We start from the raw sequence: 16,570 nt of genomic DNA on the forward strand, positions 1-16,570 counted from the left end.
GACCGACTATTCGGAATCCCACCATTATCAATCAAGCTTTCATCTCTATTCGCAATATTCTGATTGCATCTTTAGTTCTTACTTGTTCTCGATTTCAGGTAGGAATTAAGACCCTTGCTGGTCAGGCTGATCGTGCTCCCGCAAGATCAGTAACTCCCGGAGATTGTCCTAGCGATTGCATTGGCGCACGAGCTTTGCACGTGTAATCGGATCGTCAAGCACGAACTCCACCAACAAATCGAATTATCTTCATCTCATCGAAAGATCGGACACCTTTGCCCTATCACAAATTATGGCTCAAAAATAATTTACGTTGGGCAACAGAGGGCAGCAGCAACAATTTTTAGGATAAGTATGAATGTCAAGCTTCATGCAGTAGCCAACGCAACCAAAAGTCCGAACTGATGGAAAGGGCTAAGCAATCCACATATACACTCAAACACATATAAGTGTCATTTCATGCCAATGGTTAACCATATGGAATGGCGTGTGCTTAATATAATTGCCTAGGGTCTTCCAAGTTCCAACAGATCGGTCTATTTGATGAACTTGCTAGAGCATGCAATTCGAAATGGTATCAGACCTACAAGGTCCTGAGTTCAAATCCTAGCAAGTAGCAACGCAGTATTCAAAATAAATATTTCCAGCCTTCCTAAAAAAATATCTAATGATACATGCCTAAGGCTCGGTCTATTGAATGAGCGGTTTATCACTTAGCACCACAAGTTGGGGATTTTTTTATCACAAAACACCAACATTTGGGGAAATTATTTCACATAACACATTATTTGTCATTAGTTGGCTTGACAAGAGCATCACCCTACAGCGTGACACCAATTTACAGTACGTGAGCATGTTTGCTACAAACAAATGAATTTTGGTGTGAAATTTTGTAGACACTCTGTGGAAATGAGAATATGAGTCACACTTGTTACATATGCTACACACAAAATGAATTACCATATGACAAATATTCATTGAAATTATAACCACACAAGAACATGAGATTTGGGTAATATATTCTGTACCAGCATAAGGTTTTGATAATGTGTACCAATACAACTACCCTGGACATAAGATTTTTTTGAACTGTCTGGACATAAGATTAAACTACTAGTGTTGACAAACAGCTTTGTATTTAGCGTTTAACAGAAAATACCACAAAATAAAGTCTAATTGTCTTTCACCTGCTGTCACTCTTAAACTGACGGTGGCCTGAAGTCACTAATGGGCTATCAAACAGAGATCATGTATTCTGCGAAACAATTACCCCAAATGTTGGTGTTTTGTGATACAAATTTATAGGGTTGTGGTTCTGTGATAAAATAAAATCCCGAACTTCTGGTGTTAAGTGATAAAACCTAATTGGATGAACTGGCTAGAGCATGCAATTCCACATGGCGCACAAAGAGTTGCAAATAGAAAAAATACAGGCAGTTTAATACTATCAATAAATTGCTCTGCTAGCTTCACTGCTATCATAACCTTTGTAAAACGTACTACCACCATCCCGAAGTTTTTACCAAAAATCATTATTAACATGCAAAATACAAATTTAATATCATTAAATAGATAACGAATATATTTTCGTACGGTATCTACGAAATATTATATTTCTTGATAGATTGTTCTGAAAGTTTGGTCAAACTTTACTTGGTTTGACTTTTAAAAATAAGCCTTCAGGTTTGGGGTGGAGGTAGTATACTTCAAACCCCAAAAAAGTACCGCACAGATGTGATATTTGGAAAAGAAAAGCGTAACGAAAGCGGACATAAGCTCTGCCTCTTCATCAGCAGATGTAAGGTTACGATCAACAGAGTTCCGAGATAAAAAAAAATACAGGCAGTTTAATACTATCAACAAATTGCTCTGCTAGCTTGACTGCTATCATAACCTTTGTAAAATGCATACTTCAAACCCCCAAAATATATCACACAGAAGTGATTCTCGGAAAAGAAATGCATAGCGAAAGCGGACATAACCTCGATCTTCCTCTCGATCAGCAGATGTAAGGTTGAAATCTCATATAGCTACGCGGCAAACAACTATCTACACTGATCTAATATCAGCAAGAATGCATTGCAAGAAAGCAACGAAAACTAGTGTCAGAAATCAAATGCATATAACAAAAGCGGACATGTAAAGTATTCATCAACCTTCGTCTGAGGCCAGGGCGGATTTACTCTTTGGTTGGGGGTGGTCGACTTTGGGGCCGCGTTTTTTGCCCATCTCGATCTCCGGTGAGGTGGACTACAGAGTCGGGGAAGCAGATCCGGAGCAGATATGGCGCGGTCAACGTCGGCGTCGAGGAAGCAAATCCGGCTTGCTAGACAGCAAGGGAGGTCCGCCGGTAAAACGTGGTCGATCACTACGGTGGCCGGTGAGGAGGCAGTGATGGTGAGGAGGGGCGGTAGGCACGGCCGTCGTCGTGGGAGTGTGCCTAGTAGAAGCATGAGAAAGATGTGGTGTTCGAATTGTGCTCTGCAGGGAAATATCCTCTGTTGACCGAAGTTTTATAGGCCGACGGGCAAACCGCAGGTTTTGGGGTAGCTTGAAAATGGGACGCGCCAACAATTTTCGGCGCGTGTTTTGCGGCAGAGACGAAAGTCACCCATAAGAAACTTTCCTCATGGAATACCTTTTGCTTGTTGGTTGGTCGTGTGGACAACATATATAGTGGGAGATGCCCATAGCTAGCTAGGCCATTCATATCAAACTCGAATGATTATCACTAAGTTTACAATGAATATATTTCATGACACTCGCTATTGGCCGGATAGTAGAAAATATATTTCATGAATATCCCATATTAGTTAATTTATATTATTTCAATTGCTAAAATATTTTCATATTCTTTTAGAGTTCTAAAAACACACTACACAATGACAATGGATATTACCACTACCTTCTAGGTCCCGGCCATCAGATTTAGGGCTCCTTTGATTCATAGGATTTGCATAGGAATTGTGTAGGATTTGGTTCCTATGGAAAATTTTCCTATACATGTTGTTTGATTCATACGAATATATCCTATAGGAAAAATTCCTATGGAAATCTTGTAGTGTAATTCCTATAGGAAAAAATCATTAGCTCATACCTCATGAAAAATTCCTTTTTGCTTCAATCAAACATACTTCATCTTCCTATGGGATTCAAATAGACATGCCATTTAATCCTATGACTTTCCTATTCCTATGATTTTTCTATCCTTTGAATCAAAGGAGCCCTTAGAGAAAAGTAGCTTAGCCAGAGATTTAGACCTTTGTGCAACAAATACATGAGTTGGTGATATGTGCAAAAGAACGGAGTTAAGCGAGTGTTCTGTGCAACAATGACAACAATAAGTGGAGTTTCGTGCAAAGGATAAAAGGTGCAAAAGGGATCACACGGAAGGAGAAAGAGAAAGGGAGAGCAGTGCCTCACGGGGCCGCTGTTATTTATGGTGAAAAGAAATGCTTCACTTTTTTCGGTGAGTGATGTTGACTGGCACACAGGTTTCGGTTACGTAGACCTGCAGTGCAGGCTACGCGCCCGTCTAATATTTTTTTTTTCAGCGACAAATGGGAGAGAGAGAGAGAGAGTCTTGACGATGCGTCTTTACTTGACAAAGAAGATTGCTGGGAGTTTAACTACCTACCGCACGTGACTTGTGCTCACTGATGTGTGGGACCTACACGCATGGGAACCACACGTAAGTGACCGGCCTACTTTATTCTAGGGGTGCCCGTCAAGCTAATACATAGTCTGCAACATGAAACTCTATTCGCTTATAAAATCTGAACTTTGAAATCCAATTTAATTTAAGTCTATTATTGGTCATATCAAGTATAAAATTACATTATGAAACTTGTTCAACGCTTTCTCATAAATTATTATGGTAGTTTTTTAAAATCAAATGCTAATTGATTTGAGATAAAAACATATATTATTGCACAACAATGGGATATTAAAATATCTATTTGTAAATAAAATTAAGAAGTCAATGTTGTGGTAAGTTAGGAGGTTCAAAGGGTAAACCAAATATAACGTTTTGTTCAATCTCATAGTTAATATTACCAAGTTTGATTCTCCCTGGACAGCTTTGTTATAGTGTTCCCTAATTGGGCATGGTGGTGCATCTGGCCATTTCTAACACTGTTGATGACTAGACTTTTTCAAGTTTTCGGTATAAAAAATCGTTTTTCATGTTCTAGATGATATAATATGTTTATTTTGTGCATGGGGTAGATAAAATATGGGTCAAAATGGCGCATCTACATTTTTAAAATAAATTAGGCCATATTTTAATGTCAATTCCCAAATTTACGGTTTTTAGTGCTTTCTAGCTAGTTTCGCACATTTAAATGACTGTATGCTGATTTATTGAAAGTAAATCAAATTTGAATTGTAGGTGTGTTATAACTTGGTCCTACAAGTCCCCACAAATCATTTTTAGATACATATTACTTACTATATATATATGACATAAGAAGGCTATGTGCTTTGGTTTTCATTTTTTGATTTTTTCTGAATGTTTATGCCCATTTGAATCTTGGTCAAGTCCTAGGTTTGACCAAGATTTTAGCAAGTTTAAAACACATGAAAATGAAAAGGCAAGCCTGGATCCTTCTTAGTCATTCTAAAATGAAGCTTTTGGGGGGTTCGATCTTGAAATCTCAATATAATGTTTGTAACCCAAAACCACTTCTCTTCATGCTTGACTTCATAAGACAGAGTTAAGGGTTAGGGGTAGATCGATACATGCTTTTTTCTGTTTTGAATATGTCTAGACCTTGTTGATCAACTTGAATTCTTACTTTATGACATAAAGAAGGCTATGTGCTTTGGTTTTTCATTTTTCTGATTTTTTTGAATTTTATGCCCATTTGAATCTTGGTTAAATCCTAGGTTTGACCAAGATTTAAACAAGTTTAAAACATGAAAATGAAAAGGTAAGTCTGGATCCTTCTTAGTCATTCAAAAGTGAAGCTTTTGGGGGGTTCTTGAAATCTCAATAATGTTTGAAACCCAAAACCACTTCTCTTCATGGTTGACTTCATAAGACATGGTGTTTAGGGTTAGGGGGTAGATCGATACATGATTTGTCGGGTTTGAATATGTCTAGACATGCTTGTTTATCAACTTGAATGCTTACTATATGACATAAGAAGACTATATGTGCGTTGTATTTTCATTTTTTGTTTTTTCTGAATTAATGTTTATGCCCATTTGAATCTTGTCAAATCCTAGGTTTGACCAAGATTTAAACAAGTTTAAAACATAAAATGAAAAGGTAAGCCTGGATCCTTCTTAGTCATTCTAGAATGAAGCTTTTTGGGGGGTTCTTGAAATCTCAATGTTTGAAACCCAAAACCACTTCTCTTCATGGTTGACTTCATAAGACAGAGTTTAGGGTGTTAGGGGTAGATACATGATTTGTCGGATTAATTTGAATATGTCTAGACATGCATGCTTATTTATCAACTTGAATGCTTACTATATGACATAAGAAGACTATATGTGTGTTGGTCAAATCCTATGTTTGACCAAGATTTAAACAAGCATAAATCCTGAAAATGAAAAGGTAATTAAGCTTGGATCCTTCTTATTCACTCTAAAATTAAGCTTTTGGCGGGAAGTTTTTGAAATTTCCATGTTTGAAACCCAAAACCACTTCTCTTCATGCTTGACTTCATAAGACATATATAGTTAAGGGCCAGGGGTAGATACATGCTTTTTCTGTTTTGAATATGTCTAGACCTTGTTGATCAACTTGAATTCTTACTATATATGACATAAGAAGGCTATGTGCTTTGGTTTTCATTTTCTGTTTTTTATTTATTTTATGCCCATTTGAATCTTGGTTGAATACTAGCTAGGTTTGATCGAGCAAGATTTAAACAATTTTAAAACATGAAAATGAAAAGGCAAGCATGGATCATTTTTAGTCACTCTAAAATGAAGCTTTTGGGAGGTTCTTGAAATTTCCATGTTTGAAACCAATAGACTTCGTAAGATCGACCGACTTTATGGTTAGGGGCTAGATACATGCTTTTTCTGTTTTGAATATGCCTAGAACTTGTTCATCAATTTGAAATTTCCATGTTTGAAACCCAAAACCCCACTTCTCTTCATGCTTGACTCCATAATACAGAGTTTAAGGTTAGGGCCAGGGTAGATACATGATTTTTCTAGTTTGAATATGTCTAGACCATGTTTATCAACTTGAGTGCTCATGCATTATATGACATAAAAAGGCTATGTGCGTTTTTTTACATTTTTATACCCATTTGAATCTCGTTCAAATCCTAGTTTTGACCAGGATTTAAACAAGTTTAAAACATGAAAATGAAAAGGTAAGCCTGTATCCTTCTTAGTCACTCTAAAATGAAGCTTTTGGGAGGTTTTTGAAATTTCCATGTTTGAAACCCAAAACCATTTCTCTTCATGCTTGACTTCATAAGATAAAGTTTAGGTTAGGTGTTGATACATGATTTGACTAGTTTGAATATGTCTAGACCTTGTTTATCAACTTCAATTCTTCCTATATGACATAAGAAGACTATGTGCTTTGGTTTTTCATTTTTTTTTATTTTTTTCTGAATGTTTATGCCCATTTGAATCTAAAGGTGAGAGAACACGTTAAAGGTTATTCTAACAAAGGTCATGCTTGGAATCTTACCTATGTATTATTGTACATCACAAATGTGAAATGAAAATATGTGCATCTCTATAAACCATAAACCCTAACCCTAACTATATAGAAAAAGATGAACAATCCATGCTTTTCGATTGCCTTTTTTGATACACCTTTGGGGGTCTTCCATGTAAAAGTTAGGGATTTAGATGAAATTTCCTGTTTATTCTGTGTCTTGTTGTAAACTGTGCTCTGGTGCGTATTGGAAGTCTGAGTCCTTCAGGATCCTTCGGTTGTCCCTCTCTCTCTCTCAAAAAAAGAAAAACATCTCTCTCTCATTATCGGCCTCGCTCGCTCGCTCGCACCTCCTGCTTGATGACAAACCCTGAAAAAGGTCGACACCATAAATAAGAGGGCCCCACTCACTTCTCTCCCTTCGTCTCCTTCCGTGTGATCCCTCTTCCTCCGAGTTTCACTGGACGGGCAAACACATGTCTTTGCCTAGAAATATTCGACCCCTTTGCATGGATAATCATGTCGACCATTTTTACCTGGTTTTGAAATAAATAAATGAAAATGAAGAAAACCTCAAAAATGAAACCCTTCCGCATTGAGTGCTTATAGGTGTACTAGTTGACAGGGAAAATAAGAAACCTGTGATAGGGACATAGGGTAGTAAAAAACAAAATGTCTTCACAAGACGGACTATAGTGTGTATGAAGATTCATGTGCTTTGGTTTTCAATTTTTGATTTTTTTCTGAATGTTTATGCCCATTTGAATCTTGGTCAAATCCTAGGTTTGACCAAGATTTAAGCAAGTTTAAAACACATGAAAATGAAAAGGTAAGCCTGGATCCTTCTTAGTCATTCTAAAATGAAGCTTTTGGTTTTTTTTTTGAAATCTCAATGTTTGAAACCCAAAACCACTTCTCTTCATATGGTTGGCTTCATAAGAAATAGTTTAGGGTTAGGGGTAGATACATGATTTGTCGGGTTTGAATATGTCTAGAACTTGTTTATCAATTTGAATGCTTACTATATATATGACTTAAGAATACTATGTGCTTTGGTTTTTCTTTTCTATTTTTTTGATTTTTTTCTAAATTTTTATGCTCATTTGAATCTTGTTGGTCAAATCCTAGGTTTGACCAAGATTTAAACAAACTTAAAACATGAAAATGAAAAGGTAAGCCTGTATCCTTCTTAGTCACTCTAAAATGAAGCTTTTGGGAGGTTTTTGAAATTTCCATGTTTGAAACCCAAAACCATTTCTCTTCATGCTTGACTTCATAAGATAAAGTTTAGGGTTAGGTGTAGATACATGATTTGGCTGGTTTGAATATGTCTAGACCTTGTTTATCAACTTCAATTCTTACTATATGACATAAGAAGACTATGTGCTTTGGTTTTTCTTTTTTTGATTTTTTCTGAATGTTTATGCCCATTTGAATCTAAAGGCCGGTGAGAGAACACGTTAAAGGTTATTCTAACAAAGGTCATGCTTGGAATCTTACCTATGTATTATTGTACATCACAAATGTGAAATGAAAATATGTGCATCGATCTCTATAAACCATAAACCCTAACCCTAACTATATAGAAAAAGGTGAATGTTTATCGGGTTTGAGTTTTTATGCCCATTTGAGTCTTGGTCAAATCCTAGGTTTGACCAAGACTTAAGCAAGTTTAAAACACATGAAAATGAAAAGGGTAAGCCTGGATCCTTCTTAGGGTTAGGGCCAGCAGGGTAGATACATGATTGTTCTAGTTTGAATATGTCTAGACCATGTTTATCAACTTGAGTGCTCATGCATTATATGACATAAAAAGGATATGTGCGTTTTTTTATTTTTTATACCCATTTGAATCTCGTTCAAATCCTAGTTTTGATCAGGATTTAAACAAGTTTAAAACATGAAAATGAAAAGGTAAGCCTGGATCCGCTTCTTAGTCATTCTAAAAATGAAGCTTTTGGGTGTTCTTGAAATCTCAATGTTTAAACCCAAAACCACTTCTCTTCACGGTTGACTTCATAAGACAGAGTTTAGGGTTAGGAGTAGATACATGATTTGTCGGGTTTGAATATGTCTAGACCTTGTTTATCATCTTGAATGCTTACTATATATATGACGTAAGAAGACTATGTGCTTTGGTTTTTTTTTGTTTTTTTCTGAATTATTATGCTCATTTGAATCTTGTTGGTCAAATCCTAGGTTTGACCAAGATTTAAACAAACTTGAAACATGAAAATTAAAAGTTAAGCCTGGATCCTTTCCTAGTCACTCTAAAATTAAGCTTTTGGGAAGTTTTTGAAATTTCCATGTTTGAAACCCAAAACCACTTCTCTTCATGCTTGACTTCATAAGACAAAGTTAAGGGTTAGGGGTAGATACATGCTTTTTCTATTTTGAATATGTCTAGACCTTGTTTATCAACTTGAATGCTTATTTTATATGACATAAGAAGGCTATGTGCTTTGGTTTTTCATTTTTCTGGTTTTTTTAATTTTATGCCCATTTGAATCTTGGTCAAATACTAGCTAGGTTTGACCAAGATTTAAACAATTTAAAAACATGAAAATGAAAAGGCAAGCCTGGATCTTTTGTAGTCACTCTAAAATGAAGCTCGTGGGAGGTTCTTGAAATTTCCATGTTTGAAACCAATACGACTTCTCTTCATGCTAGACTTCATAAGATCGACCGAGAGTTTATGGTTAGGGGGTAGATACATGATTTGTCTGGTTTGAACACATGTCTAAACCTTGTTTATCAACTTAAATGCTTACTATCTATATGACATAAGAAGCTAGACTATGTGCTTTTGTTTTTCATTCTTCTATTTTTTTTGAATTTTATGCCCATTTGAATCTTGGTCAAATCCTAGGTTTGACCAGGATTTAAACAAGTTTAAAATATGAAAACGAAAAGGTAAGCCTGGATCCTTCTTAGTCACTCTAAAATGAAGCAACTTTTGGGGGGTTCGATCTTGAAATCTCAATATAATGTTTGTAACCCAAAACCACTTCTCTTCATGCTTGACTTCATAAGACAGAGTTAAGGGTTAGGGGTAGATCGATACATGCTTTTTTCTGTTTTGAATATGTCTAGACCTTGTTGATCAACTTGAATTCTTACTTTATGACATAAGAAGGCTATGTGCTTTGGTTTTTCATTTTTCTAATTTTTTTGAATTTTATGCCCATTTGAATCTTGGTCAAATACTAGCTAGGTTTGACCAAGATTTAAACAAGTTTAAAACATGAAAATGAAAAGGTAAGCCTCTCGGTCCTTCTTAGTCACTCTAAAATGAAGCTTTTGGGAGGTTTTTGAAAATTCCATGTTTGAAACCCAAAACCACTTCTCTTCATGCCTTACTTCATAAGACATAGTTTAGGGTCGTTAGGGAGTAGATACATGATTTGTCTGGTTTGAATATGTCTAGACCTTGTTTATCATCTTGAATGCTTACTATATGACATAAGAAGACTATGTGCATTGGTTTTTCATTTTTTTCCGTTTTTTTATTTTCCTGCCCATTTGAATCTTGGTGAAATCCTAGGTTTGAGCAAGATTTAAACAAGTTTAACACGTGTAAACGAATAAGTAAGCATGGCTCCTTCTTAGTCACTCCAAAATGTACCAATTGATAGATGTGTTAACTTTGCTTCATGGAAAAATTAATGTCATGTAAATGAGTTAACTTGGATTTCCTACCCTTTAGTCCATAGGTAACTTTGTTCTAATGCACTATAATAATCAACTGAGTTTTTACACAACAGGTCTGTCACTTACGTGTGGTGCCCATGCGTGAGGTCCCACACTTCAGTGAGCACAAGTCACGTGCAGTAGGTACGCAAACTCCCAGCCATCTTCTTTGTCAAGAGAAGACGCATGAGGATGCGTATTGGAAGTCTCTGGGTCCTTCAACGCTCATTTACTTGAGCACATTACATAGACCAACAGGCCATTAGATAGTACCAGATCGATAAGAGTTTCAACGCTCATATTACTTGAGCTCATACACACATATATATAGTACTACTAGCTTAATTAGAGAGGTTCAGCCTGCTAGCTCATTTCTCGAGCTTCCTGACATGCAACATGAGATCGCCCCAGGCGCGAATGCGGAACCAAAACACAAAGATATCATTTTCCTTCATCTCGCTCTTCTGCACCACAGCTTTCCAGTTAGTTGTGATCACTGCACCGTCAACCCTCCCTTTGCCCTGGAAAATCCTCACTTTCACACAATGTCTCTCATCGTAAGAGACTTGAAAGTCATTATCTGGAAGGTGCATATTCTTCGAGATGTACTGCTTGGTAAACTTCCGGTTGAAGTACTGCAGATTATAAGATGCAAAACTTCGTTCAGATGAAGTCATTAATTGTCAACATATAAAGATGCAAAAACATCCTTGAGATGGAGTAATTATTTACCATTCTGGAACTGCCTTCCACGGTACTTGCACTCTTTATAGTGCACACATAAAAACGAATTTTGGGGCGCTTTTGTTCAACAAGAAATCTCAGGGTTTCAACTTGTGTAGGATTCATTTCCACTAGATTGGGATACATGCAAAAGTCATCCCATTCCTCACGTGCCTCTATCCTGGGACCTACATATAAGGAAACCAGGGAATAAGGCCTAGTTTAAAGTTTTCCTAAAATTGAAGTATATCAAACCAACAGTATTTATAGAAACTGAAGTATTCCTTGAATGCTACAAATTGACTAGCTATTATGCCAAACCGAGACTAATTAAGCATTTGACCTATATCCTGCATCTATATATAGGACAGGGGAGAAAGTTGCTTTTGGTATAGGACATTTTGGGGTGGGTGGGGCAAAATGGCACCCACTGATGTGTGGGGCCATCTAGCAGTAGAAACCACTGGGTTGGGCCATTTCCGGTAATTTTATGTGGATTAGGAGCCAGCAGGTAAAATGGATTTCCGGTAATAAATTCTGCATCCTCCGCCTCTCCGCTTCTTGATGGTTCCACTCCCACTATACGAAAAACCCTCTTCTTCCTCCTCTGTTCCTCCGCGCCATTCTTGACAGTTCTTGCCGCTTCTTCATTCTCGCCGCTTCATTCTCGCCGCTTCATTCTCTGCGCCATGGACGCTTCTTCTTCCTCTTCCTCTGTTCCGCAACCGCTTCTGCCTCCTCCGCCGTCAGCCATCCAGCCCTTTACTCAGATTAGGACCTTCACCGTCCATGGTGGCAAGGAGATCGATGTTGTCTACACAAACGAGGAGCAGACGATGAGCAACTACCTGGAGATGTACGCGCGGTGGTATGCGGAAGAAAACGAGAACAAATTTGTAGGATTGGATCTCGAGTACACTCCGGAGGACCCCAACCACGAACTAGAAAACTACCTCGCCGTCGTTCAACTCTCCATGAAGAACCACGTCCTCGTCTGCCACTATTCCTGGTTTGTAGACCTTAATCTTGCTCTGATTTAGTTAATCTTGCTCTGATTTTAGTTAATCGCTAGTGCATGATGAACCAAGTCACCCTCGACTAGCATGTACTGGATTTCATTATACCAAATTAATTATCACAAAGCAAATTTCCGGAGTCCCGATCTTGCATTTAATAGACTTTTGTTAGTTTCAAAATTATATGATGCAAATTAAATGATATTTCAGTGACTAAAAAATTGCAATTACACATTTCATAAAAGTGTTGGTCATGCATTCTTTTAGTACCAAATGGATTATGACTAGATAATTTTCAGACTCTTGATCATGCACTTACTAAACTCATGTCAATTTTATTCAAGTTATGAGATTGCATAGACTAAACATTCGTATTCCCAAATTTTATTCAAGTGTTGATCTCGGAAGTACTAAATTTTTGCATCAAATTGAATCTATCCATATGCTCATCTAGCATGTACTGTATTTCATTATACCAAATTAATTATCACAAGCAAATTTCCGGAGTCTTGATCTTGCATTTAATAGACTTTTGTTAGTTTCAAAATTATATGATGCAAAATGAAATTTCAATGACTAAACAAATGCACTTACACATTTCATAAAAGTGTTGTTCATGCATTCTATTAGTACCAAATGAATTATGACTAGATAATTTTCAGACTTTTGATCATGAACTTACTAAACTTATGTAGTTTCAAATTTTATATTCAAGCTATGAGATTGCATAGACTAGCTTCGTAGTCCCAAATTTTATTCAAGAGTGTTGATCTCACAAGTACTAAATTTTTTGCTTTCAGGACCAACGGGGAATGTAAGGCGCTGCTGCGCTCATTCTTTCAAGATCAAGGAATTGTGTTCTGCACCGTTGACAAGAGACAAGATTTTGTAAAGTTATATTTCGAGAATATTATAATTCCAAGTAAGAACTGGATCGATATCCAGGAATTGGTCCACGTCAAAGGTCGCAACGACAGAGGATATTTAATGAGGGATGGAATGGCTAGTCTTGCAACTAGCATCATCGACGAGTCGTACAGCGAGATGAAGAACAAATTCCCTACAGAGAGGCACAATTACTGGGAAGAGCGGCCGTTGTCTGATTTAAACCTGGAGTATGCAGCTAAAGATGCTTACGTGAGCTACCAGCTCTACGTTAAGATATGGTTCTTCCTGCGTTACCTTGTGTTTTGCCCCAGTTGCAAGAAGGAAGACACGCTGAGGGGAAAAGTGTGTTACACATGCAATGCAGCAGAGATCAAAGCTGAACGTGCACAGAAAAATGCTGCAGCTGAAATAGCAAGGTTAAATGCTGAACTTGCAAGCGTGCAGGCTGAACTAGCAAGCTTGAAGGCACCAGCTTCCAGCGACAACACCCAGCAGGCAAGTCCCCCTCATGGCATGCGGAGGAAGATGAATGATGAGCACTGGCTGGAGAGTACTGATGCGCCGAAGAGTAGTGATTATTGGCGGAGGAAGTGGACTGATGATGAGCAGAAGAGTGATGATCCGTGGACGACGAAGAAGAGTGATCAGCAGAGCCCGAAGAATGATAATCCGTGGCTGACGAAGCCAGGCAATTACTGACGACTTCTCCAAGATCCATGCCAAGTTAATTATTTGTATTTGCTTGTCAAGAAACTTTGCTTCTATCGTCATATAGTAAGCATTCAAGTTGATAAACAAGGTCTAGACATATTCAAACCTGGCAAATCATGTATCTACCCCTAACCCTAATTAAACTATGTCTTATGAAGTCAACCATGAAGAGAAGTTGTGGTTTTGGATTTCAAACATTGAGATATCAAGAACCCCCCAAAAGCTTCATTTTAGAATGACTAAGAAGGATCCATTCTTACCTTTTCATTTTCATGTGTTTTAAACTTGCTTAAATCTTGGTCAAACCTAGGATTTGACCAAGATTCAAATGGGCATAAACATTCAAAAAAATCAAAAAATGAAAACCAAAGCACATAGCCTATCTTCTTATGTCATATATATATACAATAAGCATTCAAGTTGATGAACAAGGTTAATTTGAATATGTCTAGACATGCATGCTTATTTATCAACTTGAATGCTTACTATATGACATATATAAGAAGACTATATGTGTGTTGGTCAAATCCTATGTTTGACCAAGATTTAAACAAGCATAAATCCTGAAAATGAAAAGGTAATTAAGCTTGGATCCTTCTTATTCACTCTAAAATTAAGCTTTTGGCGGGAAGTTTTTGAAATTTCCATGTTTGAAACCCAAAACCACTTCTCTTCATGCTTGACTTCATAAGACATATATAGTTAAGGGCCAGGGGTAGATACATGCTTTTTCTGTTTTGAATATGCCTAGAACTTGTTCATCAATTTGAAATTTCCATGTTTGAAACCCAAAACCCCACTTCTCTTCATGCTTACTATATGACATAAGAAGACTATGTGCATTGGTTTTTCATTTTTTCCGTTTTTTTATTTTCCTGCCCATTTGAATCTTGGTGAAATCCTAGGTTTGAGCAAGATTTAAACAAGTTTAACACGTGTAAACGAATAAGTAAGCATGGATCCTTCTTAGTCACTCCAAAATGTACCAATTGATAATGTGTTAACTTTGCTTCATGGAAAAATTAATGTCATGTAAATGAGTTAACTTGGATTTCCTACCCTTTAGTCCATAGGTAACTTTGTTCTAATGCACTATAATAATCAACTGAGTTTTTACACAACAGGTCTGTCACTTACGTGTGGTGCCCATGCGTGAGGTCCCACACTTCAGTGAGCACAAGTCACGTGCAGTAGGTACGCAAACTCCCAGCCATCTTCTTTGTCAAGAGAAGACGCATGAGGATGCGTATTGGAAGTCTCTGGGTCCTTCAGGATCCTTCGGTTGTCCCTCTCACAAAAAAAAACCTCTCTCATTCTGGGCCTCGCTCGACTCGCTCGCTCGCACCTCCTGCTCACTGACAAAACCTGCACAACAGTCAACATCATCACCCGAAAAAGGGGAGACACCATAATGCACTCCCTTCTTCACTCCTTCCGAGTGATCCCTCTTTTTCCTTCGAGTTTCACTCGATGGGCAAACACACATGTGCTGCATAGTAATAATAAAAAAGTAGAAAAATCGACCTACGAATCTATGATTAAATCGGTTAATCTAGGGTTTTGCCCACTACTACAGATCAAGTTCAAAAATATCCAACTACTGGTTCGATTTTGGGCTACTAATGTGCGTTGGTTTTTTATTTTTTATACCCATTTGAATCTCGTTCAAATCCTAGTTTTGATCAGGATTTAAACAAGTTTAAGACATGAAAATGAAAAGGTAAGCATGGATCCTTCTTAGTCATTCTAAAAATGAAGCTTTTGGGGTGTTCTTGAAATCTCAATGTTTAAACCCAAAACCACTTCTCTTCACGGTTGACTTCATAAGACAGAGTTTAGGGTTAGGAGTAGATACATGATTTGTCGGGTTTGAATATGTCTAGACCTTGTTTATCATCTTGAATGCTTACTATATATATGACGTAAGAAGACTATGTTCTTTGGTTTTTTTTTTGTTTTTTTTCTAAATTATTATGCTCATTTGAATCTTGTTGGTCAAATCCTATGTTTGACCAAGATTTAAACAAGTTAATTTAAAACATGAAAATGAAAAGGTAAGCATTGAACCTTCTTAGTCACTCTAAGATGAAGTTTTTGGGAGGTTATTGAAATTTCCATGTTTGAAACCCAAAACCACTTCTCTTCATGTTTGACTTCATAAGACAGATCGAGTTTAGGGTTAGGGACATGGTAGATACACGACTTTTCTTGTTTTAATATGTCTAGACCATGTTTATCAACTTGAATGCTCATTATATGACATAAAAAGGCTATGTGCTTTGTACATTTTCTAGTTTTTTGAATTTTTATGCCCATTGAATCTTGGTTAAATCCTAGGTTTGACCAAGATTTAAACAAGTTTAAAACATGAAAATGAAAAGGTAAGTCTGGATCCTTCTTAGTCATTCAAAAGTGAAGCTTTTGGGGGGTTCTTGAAATCTCAATGTTTGAAACCCAAAACCACTTCTCTTCATGGTTGACTTCATAAGATAGAGTGTTTAGGGTTAGGGGGTAGATCGATACATGATTTGTCGGGTTTGAATATGTCTAGACATGCTTGTTTATCAACTTGAATGCTTACTATATGACACAAGAAGACTATATGTGCGTTGTATTTTCATTTTTTTGTTTTTTTCTGAATTAATGTTTATGCCCATTTGAATCTTGTCAAATCCTAGGTTTGACCAAGATTTAAACAAGTTTAAAACATAAAATGAAAAGGTAAGCCTGGATCCTTCTTAGTCATTCTAGAATGAAGCTTTTGGGGGGTTCTTGAAATCTCAATGTTTGAAACCCAAAACCACTTCTCTTCATGGTTGACTTCATAAGACAGAGTTTAGGGTGTTAGGGGTAGATACGTACATGATTTGTCGGGTTAATTTGAATATGTCTAGACATGCATGCTTATTTA

This window comes from Lolium perenne, chromosome 6, assembly GCF_019359855.2.
Source record: "Lolium perenne isolate Kyuss_39 chromosome 6, Kyuss_2.0, whole genome shotgun sequence".
Classification (NCBI taxonomy): domain Eukaryota; kingdom Viridiplantae; phylum Streptophyta; class Magnoliopsida; order Poales; family Poaceae; genus Lolium; species Lolium perenne.